The sequence below is a fragment of the Protopterus annectens genome, chromosome 4.part0 (genome assembly GCF_019279795.1).
Source record: "Protopterus annectens isolate FY-2018-M chromosome 4.part0, PAN1.0, whole genome shotgun sequence".
NCBI classification, from domain to species: Eukaryota; Metazoa; Chordata; order Ceratodontiformes; family Protopteridae; genus Protopterus; species Protopterus annectens.
In genome coordinates, this window is record NC_056733.1 from 1951531227 (window position 1) to 1951549221 (window position 17995).

Sequence of the window (17995 nt, forward strand, 5' to 3'; positions counted from 1 at the left end):
CCATTTCTGATTAGAGCATCTGTGTCTTTAGCAGATAATTGTGGACACAGGTTTAGCACATGCATGCTATGTATACACACAGGATGAGTGGTGCATGTCTACCTGATGGAATACTGTTGCTCAACATAGCCATTGTACAGTGGTTATGGTGAGTGTAGGACATATTGTGGGCATGCCAGTGCCAGCCATGACATGGCATGCTACCACTCAACTGCAACATGAAACATCACACATATACAATGTGTGTCATGTGACCTATACACTCAATAGCATTACAAGACATGTGTGTGTCACTTTGTACAAATGGTGATTGCTATGCATATTGTGTATAGGTGCATATGTTTGCACACACACACACAACATCGAGGTGCATAGCAATTCATGATATGTGTAGTACTGTGGCCACTGTAACTGGATGGGGTGTAGTACCATGAGCCATCACCATGCAGCATCATGTGGTCACTCAAGGCTACTAATGTGTGCTAGACTGGCACATAGCATGCTGTACCTGAACTGCAGTACCATGGCTACATTCACCATTTCATGGCCAGTTGTTACATGGGTTTTAAGGTGCCCAATAGGGGGCATTGTCTAACATGAATGTGTTATGTGTTGAAAAGTGTTGTACAGTCACATGTGAGGCATCTACCCCTCAGGTATATTATGTGTGTTGTGTGGATGAAGATTGGGATACTGTAGTGTGTGACCTTACAGTGGGTGTCTGAATACACCACGTGTAGCATGTTAATGTGTACTGCATATGGCAAAGTTGTGTATGTTGTGTGCATGTGTATCGACTCTGCCTATCCAATGTCCACTACAGTGTTGCCACAATTGTGTGGGATGCTCTGTGTATTGTATGTGTTTTAGGCAACTACCCACATTACTAGGATGTTCATAGTCTCACAGCAAACATGCACAGCATGCATTATGCGTAGATGTGTTACGTGTACATGGCCTACACCTCACCTATAACATGCACATTTAATTAGCAATATTAAAGGTAGAACACACTCACCAGCATGGGTCTGCTGCCTTGCTGTCACACCAGAGGGACCTATAAGGATATGAGACACTTTGTCAGTGGCAACAACTGTGGCATTGCTACTGTGTGTTTGCAATCTTACAGTAGTACAACAGTTGACAGTCACAGACCTGCAGATTATATTCCTAATTATTAGTATTGAACAACACTAGGCACCACATCGTCTAACTACACAGTACACATCCCACATAAGAATGCTCTACCAATAGAAGTAACAGTAGTCTACAGCTATGCCATGCTACCTGCACGCTCCATGTCAACTTGCTGGGTGGCTCCAGCCTCCATGATGATACATGTTACTTGTTGTGGTTGTTGTTGGCCAGGAGCCACCTGGCTCAGGAGCAGCTCCTCCACTCTGGTGAGGGGGGATGGATGGCTAACCCCCCACCTGTGGCAAGCTGTTGTCTGTGGATATCAGACGCATGCTGCCGGACCTGTCTAATTAAATCACTGCAGTGATGGCGTACCTGGTCATATGTCCGGTTATGCATGCCTATGTCATTTACCCTATGGACAAGATCTTGCCACAGCGTAGTCCGCTCATGCTGGTCCTGGCTGGTTCTGGAGAACAGCAGGGTATAGTGCTGCACCAGGCTTGCTGTGATCTGTTCTTCCTCTGCCATGCTATAGGCGGGATTACAATGGTGGGACATTACCCTGGAAGACAATGAAACAATATGTGTGAGCAAGTCATGTGACACATGTAACATTCTAAATACAGATATCAATTAACTGCCATATATAGCAACCTATTGGCTGTCAGAAGATACACACTTTCAATACCATATATCAGTTCTCAACCCACAACTGCCTGACAGTGCCTGGCACACTCTATATATCAAACCATGTTTTGTACAGCAACAAAGTTAAAACAGTATGTAAGACTATACAACAGTACATGGCACACTGTATGTGACACAATGCACCACCTAGCCACAGGAGGTATATATCATGCTAATGCATCATGAAATATGTAATCCATTGCAATGATTGTAAAGTCCAGTGACAGTATTACCAGTATACCACACTAGTCGTTGATGGCAGATCCCTGCCTAACATATGTGCACATTCATTAATATAGGTGGCATACTGCTGTACTAGACTATACATGTTGCTAGATATGCAGTTATATCCTGTAACACACATATGACTGAGGCCATGGTACAGGCATACCCACACACACATCAGACATACATACCAGACACAAAGGTATGGCAACCCAGGTGACCTTTACCTGTATACCTTACAGTACTGTGTGTCAGTAGTTACAAGACCTTATGCCTGAGGTATGTAATCTGTGAGGACTACAGGGAACACACAAAACAGTGGTTCCAATAAATGTGGACGTACACCATACTGTGCTGTTTAGGCATACAGCTTCAGGTAGTACTACAGTTCATACAGGAGTTGGATTCACCAGCAGTAACACTCAATAAGCATACATGTACTGCTTTAGCCTACAATGGGACACCCCAGTTGACAACAAGGGACTATGTCAGACCGTATGGCATACTGCTTTTTCTGCCTAGCAATTGCATACACATCTTTTGCTGGGATCACAGCTAGGACACATAATACCATGACAGAAACAGTTTCCCACTAAGCTATCACACATATACCGAACTCTGACACATTCACCAACACATTCACCATCACACTCAGTCAACCTCACATAGCAATTATTGCAACAAGTACATGTGAGTGTGTATCACTTCATAGGTAGGTAAGAGGATATTGGCCCTAGGGCCTATAGAAGTCTAGCCATATGCTACCCTGGCCTTTGACACACAGGTAATTACATTTCATGTGGCCCTGTCAAGCAGAGACACCGAGGTGATTGCCTGGGTGTATTCACTATCTCCCATACAATCTTCAGGATTATTTATGATGACTGCTAATTAGGAGCTTTGTTTGCTATGGATAGTTGGTTTGTTCCAGAGTATGGGATGTCTCTGAGATAGGAATTTATCCCTCCAGCATGTGCTGTTTATTGTGGTCAAAAGGTTTGGGTCCCTAGAGCGTGTAGCTCGTAGAGATTGTGATCTGTTTATGTGGAGCATGTCCAACAGCTCTGGGTTTGACATAGCTTAGTATGTTAGGCAGAGGTCACCTCTGGGTAGGCGTAATGCGACACAGTCTAGTTGTGGGCTTGTGAGACGGTCTGCATAGGGCATCTGTTTGATGCCAGTATTACTCTTTGTGAAGTATGTCTGTGTTGTTTCCAGTTGCTGTAGATGTCTTGTGAAGTACATACCACATGGGGCATTATACTCTATAATGGGCTTTATGTGTGATGAGTAGAGGGGAACACTGACCTATATTTCCCTGGATAACACACCTTTTGTGATGACGTGTGCCTCATAGACAGATGCCATGACTAGTGTGGCACTGTGATCATCAGAGTGGAGACTACTGTCCACCTGTGTCCCATGGTCTCTTATCACACCTTCGGTGTTAAGTAGACTACCACCTATGTGATAGTTAATGGGTGCAGAGGTTTGGCAAGATGGGATGCCAATGCAGTGTCAGCATTGAACATGAGTCCATGGCATTGTCACCAGGCATCTGTTGCAGTAAATATGACCCCCTCTCTCTCTCTACATATATATATATATATATATATATATATATATATATATATATATATATATATATATATATATATACACACATACATATAAACATCCATTGGTGTACATATAGAGATACATATAGGCACATATACAGTCCACCTTTCATGGTGGGGATATCAATTATGCAAAGGTTGTGAGATATACAGTTATGTCATAATATTGCACAGTGTTGTGCGGAATGCATTAAAGGTGTTCTCAGCCCATGTAGCTTTAGCAGGCCTCACTGGCTGCAACACTGCAGACCTGACTAATCTTACCCACAACGTTTAACTGCCACATGTCATATACCAGCACTGTATGCTGTCTTGTTTGCCACACACTACAACCTACATAGAAATATGCACATAACAACCTTCAACAGCATATATATGTCTACCCTTCACAAACAGTTGCAGTATGTCCCTTGCTCTATGCACATGTACAGATGTTATTATATCTGACACAGACAGATCTCTCCGTATGTGTGTGCCATACACACACAAGGTACACACTGTTGTAAGTTTGTGTACCTCATGGCTGACCTGTCGGGCCTTGCTGCAACATGAACAGGTGTCACATGTGAGCACACAGTAATATTAGAGGGTGTATATATAGCTGCAAATGCTAGGTTAGCATACTAGCCTGGTACAGCTGTTGCCAATACTAAGCTACACGTTAATATGGCTATCATGCATTTGTTACTCTGTCACATCCATGTTTACATAACCGTATGGGCTACTCCCCCAAACAGACATTGTACACACTACTGTACAGAACACAGATAACATGGATCAGATGTTTGACATTTAATGCTGAACTACATATGTCACAGTCACATCCCACTGCACACAGCTACACACTCATTTCCCCATGCCAGTAGTTATGCTGGGCATCTGTGCATTGATACGTACTGCTGCAACATATGGATGATTCAAACTATGTAGAGTACTCTTCATAAACATCTACTACATTCCAGTAAATACATGGCTGTTACATACTTTTCCTTTGTATGTGTTCGTATTTGTTGTTGTATATCTTGAATTAATTTTTCAAGGTATATTTGTTTTTCAATATACTTTTTCTTTTCAATATATTATTTACTTAGCAATATTTTTTTCAATATATTTTTAATTTCAGTATATATATATATATATATATATATATATATATATATATATATATATATATATATTTTTTTAAATATATTTTTTCAATATTTTTTATAATATGTATTTTTTCAATATAATTCTTTTATTTTCAGTATATTATTTTGTTTTCAATATATTATTTTTATCTTTTTTTTCAATATTTTTTTTTCTTTCAATATATTTTCTTTGGATCCTTTTTCTTTATTTCTGCTGCAGCTGTTGTCTGCCTCTGCATGTCTCTCTCTCTCTCTCTCTCTCTCTATCTCCCTCCGTACCTGCAATGAAATGAATGCATTTGTGGAATGCAAGTACAGACTGCTTTTATAGGTATCTGCACATGTGCATGTGATGGCCTCTGTACCAACTGATGGCCACCATTTGGCAATTGCATGCAGCCTGCTGTGTGGTACTTGCAGTACTCACTGTCATAGCAACCCAGTGCTATAAATTGCTAAGTCAGGTAGGCATAGCCCTTTCAGATTTCCAAAGTAGGGACCATGCTTGTTTACTGTGGACACCGTTGTGTAAGTCAGAAGGTTGGTATACTTCTACTAACTGTTGCTAGGGGTGTAGCCAGTGATTTGAATGTTGTACTCAGACCTGAATGTTGCCACTTCCAGTACACAGTTGACAGTGTAGAATTGTACTCATCCCTACAAATGCTAACAAAAGATACATGGGAGCATGTAGTTTCTTTTCTACTTATACAATTAGCTGCCATACATATGTAGTTATTAAGATGTTTTCATTTGGCACATGAACTGTTTGGGAACTGCTATACTGTGGATATTAATGTACTCACTTCTGCACAGTTTGTGCTTTTTATTTTGTTGACATTATCACAGGATGCTCATGAAAACTGGACAATTCCAGTACTGAGTATGCCTACCTACATCCTTGCTGGACCCAGAACACACAGGTATTTTGTACGTTTGGGTGGGGTTTGTCCTGCTATGATACTGTGTGGGGGTTGTAAAGTGCTGCTGTAACATTATTTACTGCTAGAATGGCTGGTTCTGTTATCACAGTCATGTAATGCAATTCCACAACAACTGCTGGTAAAGTTCTACAGAACAGGTTTTGTGTTATGGCATTCCTATCTTTCCTTTATGTTCACTCATTCTGATGCATGATATATATATTTCAGCAACAACCTGCTATATATCTACTGTGGCTTAGTGGTACTTCATGCAGTTTAGTGTGTCCAAGGTCTGGGGTTCAAGATTGACAGTGGTGTTTTATTTTGCTGATGAGCAGAACAAGAGCCCTCACATGCAGGTTGACTAAGGCACTTTTAAGCAGTTGTAACTGGGTTTGCATGGGTTTGCACGACACTTAGCAATACTTAGCTAAGTGCACACATGCGCACACTAGCGCAAACCCACTAACGACTGCTTAAAAGTGCTTACTCCCGCTAAGAAAGAAAAGAAAATGGGGTGATAGGAAAGTGGTGAAAAAGGGGCACAAAGAGGGTAAGACTGTAGGGAAAACAGCTAGGGATGTGCAGGATGGGTATAGGGAAGGTCCATAGCTACCCATTTCTTTAACAGCAACAGCTGTGCATATACTAGTAATTTGGAGGGAGATTTGAAACCTTCCACCCCTGACAGAGGGGTGAGGACAATGAAGTATGTTGTACTGCCAATTGAATTTCAGTTTCTGTGTCCAGCAAACATTTGTGCAAAATGGGCAGCTATGTATGGAGTGTATTTTTTTTGTGGGAGCAGATTGCCCATTTTATTTTCAGGTGATATTGGAATGTGGGGTAGGGGAAGTAGGTATCTTTTGGGAGGTAGGTTGGGGAGGTAAACAGACAAGACAAACAAGATGCATACAGGGGCGGAATATGACATATAGGGTGGGTGAACACCATTGACGGGGAAGGATGTTTGGAAATCTCAAGCCCACGAGCCCACAGATGGCAACAGTGGAATTGAGATCCCCACCCATGGGCAGTCACCACTGCACGTTCACAGCCCGGAGGGTGGCTGTGCTGGGGGCTGCGTAGGAGGGGCAGGCTCACCCATGAGTCATGCCACTCTTGCCTCGAGCTGGTGTAGAGGATTAGTGGCTGAATGCTCGATCTCCCTACTCACCACAGCCCGGACCATTTGGAGGGTGATAGGTGGCCCTCCTCCAGCCGTGCTTGCAGGGGGGGTGAGCCCCATCCCTTGCAGCGCTTCCACGTGAAGGTGACACAGGGCCAATGGAGGAGGAGGTCCCGGGCTGGGCACCGGACCTGCTTGTGCCAGGTGCCATCGCCAGCTGAGGTGGGACAGGTGGGTCCGCTGGGACCGGCCTACCCATACGTTCTGTGTTTAGGAGAATTTAATGACAATATGGGTTGGTAACAGCCAACAGCATTCCAAATTAGTTGTAACAGCATGCAGTAATATTCCCATTAACCCAACACACCAGAGTTCCAACAGTTGAACATGAAGCATAACACATGCATATATAGAACAACAGTGGACATTCCAACAGCATGCAGGATTGATTGGTGGCAACAGGCCACCAAGATTGTGGTGTTTGAACAGGGCACATGCATCAAAGTAAATGCAGATATTTATAAACCAAAAGGACATATGTCCCAACAAATGATTTGAGATTGCACATACCCATTGAGGTGTGGAATTGCATTGTTTATGCACATACAGTAGAGTGTACAAAGATACCTCCATTAACAACTTATATGTACTTATAGTTTACACTACATTCCTATTGACTGCAGGTATATATCCCCTACATGTATTATTACACTAGGCAATGTCCATTAAGTTGTGAAATGTGTTTTGCTAGTTCCTTATATACCTGATCTGTATCGGACATACGAACTGTTCAAGATGCAGATGTTACTGTTACATATTTCTATATTTTATTTATATTTATATGTCTACATATCTGGATGTGTTCAGGTGACATTATCAGTTATATTTTAACAGCCCCCTACATTTCTAGCAGCACACTGACATTTGTGATGAACACAATAACAAGCTACTCATGTGCCAGATTTAATTATACATGCCAGCCTTGAAACAACAGTTGAGGACTGTATATATGCTTAATAGATACTGGCACTTCCTTCATCCACTTTCTACTACCCAAGTGTGGGTTGACAGCTCTTAATACAACACTACTATTTCTATACTGCAAGAGTACATTAACATTTCGAAGAAAGTGACACGGACATACTACAGGAGTTATACCTTTATTATTTTATTTTATTTTTTATTTATTTTATTTTTATTTTTTATTTTACATTTGTTAACTGGGCTAGTCTAAGTGGATATATTTCCATTTTCAGTAAAGGCCCAGGGAGAAAAGCTCCAGTGGCAACAAATAAAAATTGAAATTAAAATTAAAAAATCAATACTAATACCTAGTAAATGAAAAGATTTCAATAAACGATTAATAAAAATACAGGAAGTAATAAGAATACTAAAAAATACAGGAAGTAATAATAAAGTAAAGTAGGTATTTACAGTAGTAAAGATGACAATATGTATAGGATAATTCATTATGCAGTGTGATTCATGTAGACTATCAGTGCATCAAACAGGATAGAGACATTCAGAGCATCAAGCAGGATAGATTACACCAGTATGTAGTATTCTGTTCAGCAGTTACAGTCCTACTTCAAGGAATGTGAATTAAGTAGTGGTTCAAGAGGAGAAATATCTGTAGTGAAGCAGAAGGTTAATCATGGTTGCTGCAGGGGCATAACCAGTGTGTTTTGAGATGTCTTTTGAGGTTTTATTTAAAGAGAGGCAGTGAAGAAATTAAAGTTAGTTCATTAGGCAGTAGGTTCCAGGTTCTTTCCCACAGAGTTGGAAAACAGGGAAACTCCAGCCATGTTGTTAGACTTGCTTATGCTAGCAAGAAGTCTGCTGAAAGAGCATAGAGAATTTAGATTTTTGTAGGGGATTATGAGATTGGAGAGTATTGGAGTGCTGTTAGGTTTATAAAATATCTTGTAGGCAATGGTGAGTTGGGAGACTTTCAGTTGGTTTTGAAATTCAAGCCAGCCTAGCTTCATTAGATTCAGACAGTAGTGAGTTCTAAAGGGATTGCTGGTGGCAAATCTGGCGATGTTATTATAGGAATTTGTTAGTTTGGTAAGATTATTTTTCTTTAGATTAGTATATATGGGTGAGGCATACAGAAGAGTTGAAATTAAATGGGAGTGTGCAATATTAGTTCTGGCTCTTGGCATTAGGAATGGTTTAATTCTATATAAGGAGCCTATTTTTCTGTTGACAGTTATTATGGTGTTATTTATGTGGCTGTCAAATTTAAGGTTATTGTCAATAGTAATTCCTAACAGTTTAGTGGTAGAGATGGGGAATATAATTGTGTCATTATTGGTGATGACAGAGAAATCTATGGGGGAGGACTTACTGGTGGGTGTGAAGAGAAGGAGCTTAGTTTTTTTAGCACTGAGCAGGAGGCAACATTTTGTGAACCATGATTCAACTATGTTAAATACATTCTGAGTTAGAGACTGTAGAACAGATGGGGAGTTTTCTGAGCATATTAGTGTAGAATCATCTGCATATTGAATGCAGGTGGCTTGTAGAATAGCTACATGGAGGTCATTGATAAACAGTGAGAAAAGAAGTGGACCTAGAATAGAGCCCTGAGGGACTCTGAGTATGACTGGCAGAAGGGATGATATATTATTTTCCCAGAGAACTGCCTATTGCACTAGTTAAAGCACTGCTAAGCTATGAGCAATTATACTTAAATATGCTTAATACTGGTAAACATTGCTTAGCAGTGCTTCACACTGCTTAAGATACATTACTTATGAATTTATCAGTATGCATGACCATTTCACCTTCTTATATATATATTTAAAATATCCTTCACTACCACATAGGCCATTTCAATGCATTTTAATAAAATTTAAAAGGTAAATGTCAGGAATTATTTTTATGCACAGATTTCCTACAGAAAATGGAAAAGGGAGTGGTGGGACCTGAACTGGGAATGCCTCCGCTTTGTGCGAAGGCTCTACCACTACACTATTGCTATTTGGCTTAATTTGCATTTAAGTGGTTTATTATCCTCTTCGATGTCTAAACTGCTAACTGTAGCTAAGCAATGGGCACACCTGCGCACACATGCGCAAATACGGAGCAGCTATATCGAGAATAATAAAAAAAATTTGTTTTACATTTTATTTAATTTGTACAGGGGTTTTGAATGTGAGGAAGTGTAGTGTTGGGGGTATACACATTTGAGCAGACTCGCTCATATCTGCTGACACTTGCTGATTTAGACACTTGCCCCCTGCACTCCTACATGCTCCGTGTTAGCCTTGGAGTTGAGTCAGCGTGCCCTCATGCATATGCATGAAGCAGTGACGTCATAGTCTTAGACAGCAGTCTCCAAGTAAGACTTGGTTAGTCTTACACGGAGGATTACTGAATCCCCCCCCCCCCAAGTCTTTGGATCAACAACACTTATACAGCTAGATGGAAAGAATTTTTAGGAAACCTTTTTATGGATTCTAACTGTAATAGATAAAGTAATAATTATCTTATATTAAAAAACAATTTATTTAGGTTATTAAAGGATTACAATATAGGGAGTGACACCAAACAAGTGATTCTTACTTCATTTTGACCACATTAAAAACTTTTAGAAATTTTATATATAGAACTCTGTCTTATAAAGCATGGATTTTCCTTATGTTTCCTATAGCATATACTCAGAGTAATATCCCTACTTTAAATTTAAAAAGAATGGTTGCCTTTAAAGAGAAGAATCTGTTGTACTGGTTTCAGTTAATGGAAGAAAAAAATCTGCACTCAGTAGATTACATTAGAAATAAATATGATTTGGATAAGGATATGTGGTTAGATGTACAATATTGCAGACTATATATAGAAGGGGAACTTAAGTCAATGTGACCAATGTTAAGGGATCATGTCCCAAAATTGATTGAACAATTCATACTTTTATTCCAAAAAATGTTTTATTGTAACAAAATTGCTTGGGACATGGTCTCTTATCCAATTTGTATAAAGTGATAAAGAGAGAAACTAAAACATGTAATGATATTATTGGAACTATTTTTATCCAAATCAATAACAGACCACCAAGTGAAGAAAACAAAAAAATTTCTATTATCATCTAAACATCCTACTTCATCTCTTAGATAGCATTTGTTTGCATGAAAGTTTTTACACAGGTCCGTCTTAATCCTTCATAAAATTGAATTGATGTGCAAGAGAAAGCAACTTTTCTGGAGATGCAAGAAAGAACTTAAAGCAGATTAGCAACATGTTCTTTGATTGTACTGTCTTGATTCCTTTTTGTAATAATAATATTTTTTGCAGGCATTTTTTGGAGACACATTTATTTTATCTAAATCATTAATTCTTTTTAATACACACATTCCCACTTGTGTTAAAAAATGAAATATAAAATATTGTGGACTGTATTGACCATCTCCAGAAAAGTGATCAGACAAAACTGGAAAATAAATTTACTCCCTTATTTAAAAAAAATGTAAGCTTAGCAACTGAAGTAACTAATCTAGTAACTATTACAATCAAGTAGAAAACCAAAAGAAACAATCGAAAAAAAACTAAAAAAACTGGTGTCCACAGACCAGGCAACCAACAAGTAGTTTGAATGCAATTTAATTTCAAATTAAGAACACAGCGTTTGCATACACCCAATGCAGTAGCTTCATCAGAATGATGAAAAAAAGTCCGCCAACTTTTCAAAAAAAAACTTTTGAAATGGTAACCATCGTACTCACTTCCTTACCCACAATAATTAATAAAATTCTCAAAAGAAAAAGAAAATAAATTCAATTAGATAAAATAAAAAATTAAAATATAATATAAAATACACTTTACACTTTAGTTTGTACAAAACACCTACAGTCAATGTGCCATATAATTGTGTTGTTTGTTGTTATTGATTTAAAATAATCAGGTTTTGGGGTCAAAAAAACCGGTTTCACAGTTTAGAATTCACAGAAGAACAAAGAAGATGATAAAAATAATATATATAATAATAATAATAAATGCTCTTCAAAATATATTCAATAAGTTCTAAGAAGTAATATTCTTCCAACAAGTTCTAAGTAATCAAGTAAGTTAGTAAGGGAGTCAGTTACTAAGGGAAAACTATAAAAACATAATAAAAAACAATGAATCACGAACCTACTGCTAATTAAGTAAAGAAAAAAACCGTAATAAATAGGACCGTAATAAAATAGGTAATAATTTAGGTTTGCAAAAGGTATTTTGATTTAGATAGCTTTTATATTTTAACACAGAGGATAGCTTTTTATATTTTAACACAGAGGATATATTGCAATTTTCATTTTAAGCCCGGAACTGTCAAGATGCAATTTCAAGTAATATATGAGGGTCCCGGTTTCTCTAATACTTGGGGAACGTGGGTCTACCTCATAAAGTGGACGCTGGTGTGGTCCATAACTGTGGAAGTGCTTTGCCAAAGCATTCTCACATTTTTTATTTTTGATAGCGTATACATGTTGATGACGATACATACAAGCGTACATGTTGGTAAATATGCTCCACGGCTTTCTTAACAGGTTTTTAGAGATGTATTTAAACAATTAATTGTGACACACAAACACTTAGTATTTAGATTATATATTTTCTTATGTTTGATCTTATAGTTCTTATTATTCCCTTTAAATAATACACCAGTTGCATGTACCTACAACCAGTTGCATGTACCACATATGAAATGTACCTTTTTGAATGTTGTTTTTACTAACTATTACAATCAGATCGAGAATGAATAAAATTACCTCTTGCCTCAATGTTTGGACAAAATTTAAAGAACTGCTTGACAAGCAAAAATAAAGCAAAAACATTCTGGAATTGAACATACATGCAACAACAGGGCTCATACTTAACAAGAAAGAGATGTTTGTAATAGTTATTTATTTATTTATTTATTTTGCTAAAAACTCTATGAATGTGTGTGGTGAATCACTTATAATAGAATCATATCATAAGCCACTGCAGAGCATGCTAAGGAAGTTTATTCATTAAATCCTTCATAGACTTAAAATAATATTACTGAATATGTAAACGTTTGACCTTCCAATTTAGTATAAACCATACAGACTGCTGCATATAACTCAAAACTAAAATACATCATATTTACAAGACTGTAAGAATATTTTCTTGAAAAGCATTGGTAAGTTACATACATTAATTCACAACTGTAAATATGAGTGAAGAAAATAGAAGAGCTACTGGTCTCTACAAGAAAAGACAAAGAAATGCAATTGTAAAGAGAAGTAGTTTTGAGCAGGTGGCCAAATAAATGTAACTTAAGGTATCCAGCCATGGGAATTAACCTTCCTACCATGATACAGTTTCAAAAGATCATGGCTGAATGTTGAAAAAGAGAGTTATCATTCCTACTCAGAATTACACAAAATTATTTTGCACAACATCCATAATGAGTTACATCTAGGAAAAACTAGTTGAAATAAAAGAACATGACATCTTTATGTTTAACATGTCTGTAGTGACTATACAGATGACTAACTTTCTAAATAATTGTTGAGCTATGAGTCATTGAAATGATGAGTAAAATGAAAAGAAATTCTGCCTAGGGGCTGTACCCCCCAGCATTTGCAAAAATACTTTGGTTGTACAATTACAGGAAAATAGAAAAAGCACACTGTTAAACTTTTCATTTTGGTGATAGTGTTATGATGAGTCATTTGGTTTCCTAGATGATACAATAGTATCAATGATCATTGTGTATGAAAAACAGAATAAAAAAGAACTGTTACCAGACAATATAACAGCTTTACCTTAGAAGGAAGTAGAAGTGGATGCATTTCACAGTAAAGTTACCTATAATCTTGTTTGTGTTTACTAGTATTCAAACTACCCCAAAAATAGAACAATGGTATAAAACAGCTCATGGTGTTATCACAATTCTAAATTTTGCCTTTGTTGACATGGTCAAGATTTTTGTACCATGAAGTTAAGGGAACTTAAGAATGTTACCTCACTGGTTCAGACCTTTCAGGATCTGATAACAGTATGTGACAGATGCAAAAATTGAGACTGGTATCTTTCAATTTTGAAATAATGCACTATTCCATTGAGAACTCTATGACATTCACCAGAACATTTTTCACTGGAGATCCTATTAGGTTAACATATCTACCACATATTATTTCTTATTACTACAGAATTAGAGAATTGCAATTAAACAAATGTAAGATCATGAAAAATAAACATACATGTTTGATATGTAATTTCTCAGAGAATATCACTGACATGCAAAAAGGATAAAGCATAACTATGCAGGTTCCTATTTTCAGATTAAGACCAATGTGTCTTGAAGTTTACCTAGGACCCCTTAGTTATCCAGAGAGATTAAAAAGTCTTTCACTTTTTATATGTTGTGCAGAATCCAAGATGGAGATCTCTGTCTTGTTGTTTGCAGCTTGAAACAACCATTTTATTACTTGTTTTCCAGCTCAGAAATGCAAGTATGATAGGAACACTTATTTATTTATTATTATTTATTTCCAGTTTGAATACCGGGAAGGTCCATTGGGCCCAGAGAGCCTGTTTTCAGTGTAGGCCCGGGGAGAAAATCTCCATGAAACAGATTACAGTAAATATAGCAGTCCAATAAAAATAAGGTATAACTACAAATACATATCAAATAATACAAAGTGTGAGCAATATTGCCCAGAGTGGAAAAATATCATGCAGATACATTTTAACAAATTCACACAGTTAAAGTCAAAGTCAAAAGCTATTTACAATATTTACAGAGTGTGAAAGATTGTGTGGAAATTAGCTATAGAAAGTTATAGTCATCTATAAGGTGCTTAGGAACTCAGTAGGATACCCTCCCAGGGGCTTTTGTTAAAGAGTTCTAGGTAGGGAGAATGCAGTTACATTTCCATTTGGAGGAGATGTAGGTGTAAAGCTGTTTATTGAAGTTGATTACATTTGACATTGTCCTTAGTGCGGAAGGGAGAGAGTTCCATTTCTTACCCAAGGAGAAGGAGAGGAGAAGTTGTCCCGCAGGATGTTTAGGTTTGTGGATAGTAATCAAGTTTTGGTGTTCAGATCTGAGAGTTCTGTTTGGGATGTATGGGGGAAGGATGTTGGTTAGAGATGGGAATTTAGTTGGATTAAATATTAGTCTATGTACTGTAGTGAGCTGGAGGAAGTCCAGGTAATTTGTGAATTCTAACCAGTTGAGGGATTGGAGGTTAAGACAGTGATGTATGGAATGTTTGGCTTTGGTGGCAAATTTAGAAATTTTGTTATAACAGCTTTCAAGTTTGGAAGTGATGGAAGAAGACAGGTTTAGCTAGTAGTGGGGTACCATATATAAGGGAGGGAAGGAGGTAAGAGGAGGCCAGAGTATGGCTGGTAGAAGTAGAGAGAAAGTGGTTGTTCCTGTGTAGCATACCTAGATTTTGGTGGATTTTCTTTATATTTTGCTGAATATGGATGTCGAACTTGAGGGGTTCATCTATAGTTACACCGAGTAGTTTGGCAAAGGGAACAACTTTGATCAGAGAGTTGTTTTGGCTAAGGACTTGGCAGTAATTTTTATCAACAGAGAAAGATTTTGAGGGAGTGAATAGTATTTTAGATTTGTTAGCATTGAGAGAAAGGTAATTTTGGCACATCCAGATCTCAGTATTTGAGAAGGCAGTCTTAGTTTTAGATAGGAGTTCAGAGAGGTTAGTGGCAGAGCAGACAAGTGTAGAGTCATCTGCATACTGGATGACTTTGGCATTAGGAATAGGTGAGTGAAAGTTTTTGATAAAGATATTAAACAGCATTGGTCCAATGATGGACCACTGTGGTACTCTGGTAGGAGTGGGTAAGAAAGGTGAGGTGCCTTTTTTCCATTCCACAGCCTGATATCTATCTGACAGATAGCTTGAAAACCAGGAAAGAGTGTTTTGGGAGAGATTTAGGTTTGATAGATGACTGAGAAGGTGCTTATGGGAAACAGTATTGAATGCTTTAGAGAGATCTAATAGCACTGTGGTTACTAAGTTCCCAAAATCTTGGGCTTGATTGACAGTTTTTAAGAATGAGAGTAGAGCTGTTATGGTGCTATGTCCTGGTCAGAAGCCATGTTGGGTATGGGTAAGAAGTTGTTTTTTAGTCAAAAAAGGCAGAAGTTGGAGGTGGATGCATTTTTTTCTAGAATTTTGGAGATTAGAGAGAGAGAAGAGCTATAGGGTGGAAGTTTGAAATGTTGGTGTTTTTGCCTCCCTTGTGGAGAGGAAGAATATAGGTGGAATGCCAGAGTTTAGGGATATAGGATTCCTTTATAGATCTATTAAATAGAATACTAATTGGGAGACCTATACCATCAGCAGCAGACTTGAGAAAAGAAGACGGGATGTTGTCAGGTGCATTGGAGCAGGGTTTAAGTTTGGATAGAAGTCTTTTTATGTAGTTTGTGGAGACAGGTTTAAGCTCAAACATAGGGGGGAATTTTTTTGGGACTTAGATGAGGTGGAATGTAGGAGAGATGGGTCGTTGTTGGGAAAAGTTTTTTTTAGGTTGGATATTGTCTCTATATAGAAAGAGTTGAATAGTGAGGCTAATTCGAGGACAGATTTACTTGGGTCTGGACATGGATTATTTTTGGAGCCTGGGTAGAGGAGTGAGTTTATGGAGTTCCAAAAAAGCCTAGGGTTTTGAGGATGGTTGGACTGAAGATTAGTGTAGTAGGATTTTTTTGTCTCTGAATATTTGTTTTTTTGCAAAGTTACAGAGCTGTGTATATTGGAGAAGGGTTTCAGGAAGTTTATTCTTTTGGTAAAGCTTCCAGGATATGTCTCTTTGATGCATAATTTGCTTTGTTTCTTTGGTTAGCCAAGGGGCAGTTATAGTTTTTATTCTTTTTTCCTTGTTGGAGCTAGGGAATTTTGAGTGTCTAGGAAAGTAGAATTAAAGTGGTTTATGGCTTTATCAAGTGGAAGGGTTTTTAGAATGTTCCAATTCATTTGTTTGAGATAGTTAGAGAAGGTTTTGGGGTCAAATTTAATAAGGTTGTGGGTCTGAATATATTGATGTTGGTGTGGATGGGAGGTGGTTGCATGGTAAATGAATGCTGGGAAATAGTCATTAATAGAGTCAGGGATGGTGCCAGAGTTAGTAATTTTATTTGGATGGGTGACTAAGATCCAATCAAGAGTGGATCCTGGGGGATTTGTTTTATTGGGTCTGGTGATGGAGTGGATTACTTGAGTAAAGTTAAAGAGGTTAATGGATGGGGGGCATGGGACTGTTGATTTTTATTCCAATCGATGTTTACATCACCTAGTATGTAAGTTTCAAGGTTAATTTCAGCTGAGGCCCATTGGAGTATGTCTTCAAGGGTTGAGATGCTATTTCCGGTGGGATATAAAGGGTGATGATACAGAGGCTTTTATGATTATTCATTTTAAATAGACCGACTGTTAGTTCTTCTCAGGTGAATTTAGGAATGGGGTTTGGTAGGGGAATTAAGGTAAGTAGATTTGAATAGATTAATGCAACACCTCTGCCTTTTTTCTTTGGGGAGTCACAGTGTGAAATCCAGAGGGAAGGATTTCAGAGTCAGAGATGTGGGGTTTCAGCCAAGTTTCAGAGATGGCTACAATGTCAGGTTGGTTATGACTTAGCCATGCTTGAAACTGATGTGCTTTGTTGTTCAGACTCTGGGCATTGAGTGTGAAAAATGTAAGAGTATTGTAGGGGGATGAACGGTTATAGGAAGGGGGTGGTAATTATTTGTGGGTGGGTTAGGTCCAAGGTTGAGGTGAATGTCTCCAGCTAAGATGAGGTTATTGAAGGAAGTTATTTTAGTGTGTTTTGGTTTGGATTTAGGGTATTCTGGATGGTCTAGTATTTGTTTAAGAGCAAGTGTCTTTGCAGTAGTGGAAATAATTTTAGGATTAAAAAAGGTGCAGAGGGTTGAGCTGAAACGGAGTGGAGGAGATAGAAAAGAAATGATAAAGTGTGTGATGGAGGAAGATGGTTTTGTGTGGGAGTATGGAAAGGAGTAGAGAGTAGAAACTGATTGGAGTTATAGCAGCTGGCATGGTACAAAGTTGTTTGGAGTAGTAGGAGGGAGATGGGGGTTTGGAGTGTTAGGAACGGTAAGGAAAGCATGGTTAAAAAAAGGTAGTTTAATAT